General features: G+C 53.4%; 1 pseudogene; it reads right to left on the reverse strand.

The window, feature by feature from the left end:
* Positions 1-383: 383 nt before the first annotated feature.
* On the reverse strand, positions 384-1,838 carry LOC139587546 (inositol 1,4,5-trisphosphate receptor-interacting protein-like 1; annotated as a pseudogene).
* Positions 1,839-3,110: the final 1,272 nt, after the last annotated feature.

A 3,110-nucleotide genomic window follows, 5' to 3' on the forward strand; every position in this document is an offset into this window, starting at 1 on the left:
CTATATGATTTATTAAATTATTTTTTTGAATGAAATACAACATGAGTATAATATATATTTTATAAAGCTGTTTGTGTAATGAAAATCTTGCCTCTCATAAATGCAGCCACTAGAGAGTATTAATATGTATCACAAAAGACAGTGATACTATAGTGTTGTGATGCATGGTAAATACTATGATAACTAATAAACTATCAATATAATGTGTATCCATTGAAAACACATTTGTTAATAAAATCTCTCTAGTTATGTACACACTGTAGCTATATATTCATCTGTCTACCTGTCTCTGTAGGCCATGAATTCCTGTCTTTGAGCACCATGAACTGCTCCTCTGCCACCAGCTGCTAGCCCCATGAGCGGAGCTCTGAGCACAAGCCCCGCTAACAACGGCCATAGGCCGGCACTCCTGCCAGGGGATGGAGCAGATCGAGGGAGGCTTCCATCGCCTGGGAGTGGGCGATCCAGTCCTGTGTCAGGAGGTGGAAGAGGTTGGGTGGCTCAGCTGTTCGTACATCTGGGGGCAGACTGATCTCCTCCAGAAGCCTCTGGCTGCTCACAATAAAACTCTCCAGGGGTTTCTCTTCCAGGGATGATCTTGCTGCTCCAGGATATCCGCAAGCCGAGGCACAAAGTATCTCTTGTGCCACCATGACACTGGCACAGTGTTCAGCAGGCACATGACGATGGTCTTGATGGAACAGATGGAGAAGTCTTGCACGCAAGAACACCTGCCAAGAGCTTCAGGCATCTGAGGAGCGAGCTGTCCTGGGGGCCCTGCCTGGCCATGTGCCTGAAGAACTTGATCTCTGCCACAGCATAGGTCTCAGGCCACATTGGGCTTGGGGTGTGGGGCCCTCGAGGCCAGCTGCTCACAAAGATGTCTGAGGAGCCTGGCTGCACCCTGAAGAGCACCTTAACCCAGAAGTTTCCTTTCTTGTTGGTCAGCCTGAGTTTGCAGGAGCGTTTGGAGGGCAGCAGCACTACATGCCAACTGCATGACCGGGGCAAACGCTGCTAGGTTGATCTCACCAGCGTGCAGAACCAGTGGGCAGTTTGCCTCACATTGAGGCAGGAGTGGTGCACAGGGTGTCTAGGAGGTTGAGGTGCTGCATGTTCCTCCTAACCACCTCACAGTGGTGCAGGAGGCACAGCAGGTTTGCCCCCAGTTGCTCCCTCGGGTAGTTGTATTCTAGCTCCACACAGACACGGAAGTTTCTTGCTGGTCCTCTGCCTCTCAGCATAAGGTGGAAGGTGTGGCCTCCAGGAGGAGTAAGAGTACCAGCACACAGTACATGACTTCTCCTCACGGGCAGTCCAATTGTAAAAGGCATTGCCAAAAGAAATGGCTCTTTGCAGCACCAGGAAGACATGTCCTTTTCAAGACATACCTGAGGACACTTGTGAAGTTGTCCTCTCACAGCCTGTCTGCTGGTCTTGTACAGGCCACTTACTGCTCTCCTCTAGAAGCCATCCCAGATTGCAATTCTCATGTCTCGTCCTCTTCCTCATTCTCCTCCTGGCCACTGCTCTGTGCCTTACATGGCTTCTTTTCCTCTGCATAAAGCACAATGCCAAGAGAAGGAGCAGGAGCCCAGCAAATACCCAGACCTGTCAGTCTGGGTACAAGGCAGACCAGAGCAGGTCTCCCCAGGATTTGCTGCTCCACTTCAGCATGAGCTGCCCAGCTCCTGCTCCAGCCGAATCCTCTCCTGTTCCTGGAGCTTCACATGTGCCTCCATTTGCAGGCACATCACCTCATCCAAACCATTGCCCGCAGGCTAGGGGTACTGGGCAAGGCTTTGCAAGTGCAAGAACCAGAATACCTGTGAATCCATGGTCTGCAGGAGGATGGAGAGAAGGCCTTGAGTGGCACTGGCAGGGAGGCAACTGTCACTGGGGACAGCAGGTGTTGCGGTTTGTTCTATATTTGTGTTTGTTCAGTTTTCCCCCCGTTGTTGTGTTAATGGTTCTGCCCGAAGGTTCCAGTAAGTGTCAATCTCTGTACCCCTCCCACGTTGTCCTGGTTACCCCAATGTATCTCGTTTGTTCCCCTCCCCTGGCCGCCTGCCTGTCACCCAGCACCCCTGCCTCTTTTTCCAGAAGCTTCTGGCTGGGGTGTTGGGTGATTGGTTCAGGGGCCAGGGCCCCACCCGCAACTGACTCCCGTTGGTTCTTTACTGTTGTCAGTCTCCAATGTATCTTTTGTACCCCTCTCCTGATTTGTTGTTCCCAACCCCGCCTATTCCCTAGAAAACCTGAGGCGTTTTCCTGCCTCGGGGCTCAGACTTCAGCTCCCCGACCCATCACCACCCCTTCCAATAAAACCTCCTACCCCAAGAAGCTCTGAGTCGCCCTTTCCTTCAGCACCCTGCGGCTTTGGAGTTTCTACCTGCGGCCACTTGCCCTAAAGCACAACACCGCTTGAGCACAGGGCCTGGGTTTCGCGCCTGGGCAGTGCTTGACTGGCTGGAGGTTGGCTGGACACTGCTTCCCTAGCCTGGGCATTCTTTATCATCTGGCCATTGCTCCAGTTCTGGCGCCCAACATGGGGCCCCTCTCCGGACAGCTCCTGACCGGCGTTGAGGGTCAGTAGAGCTCGGAAGACCATCGGCGCGCGGACCCCACGGGCAGGATTTTTAAAATCCTCTGGACGCAGGACTACCCCGAGGTTGAGCATACCTCACCCCTGAGGCAGCGCTCCCCGGGGACCCCGGACGGCAGCTCCAGCACCCGGAGTCGTCCCTGCTGCAGGACCTTCTCCGCCCCGGTTTTCCGTTCGTCACCCCCCGGACTGGTGAGTGTTTTGTCGCTCTCCCTGTCGCCTTTCTTTTTCCCCGGTGTTTCGCCACCATCCCTTTAGTATCCAGACGGGGGCCGGTGGGTGGCACCCTTCTCCTTTTTTCGTTTTCCTTAGCTGGTGCGGAGAGGGCTTAGCTGCGGCTGCTGATCTATAACATCTTACAGAGCTATGGGTGCTAGGCTCTCAGCAGCCCAGAAAGGGCTCTATTTCCAAGTTGCGGGTGTCCTTGTTGGGGGGGCTGTTCGTTTGACAAGAAAGAAGTTAAGAAGTTAATTAGATGGATCTCCTCTGAGTTCCCCGAGGTCTC

Source organism: Agelaius tricolor, unplaced genomic scaffold (assembly GCF_023055355.1).
Source record: "Agelaius tricolor isolate 1412-34295 unplaced genomic scaffold, bAgeTri1.0.p SCAF_2, whole genome shotgun sequence".
Lineage (NCBI taxonomy): Eukaryota > Metazoa > Chordata > Aves > Passeriformes > Icteridae > Agelaius > Agelaius tricolor.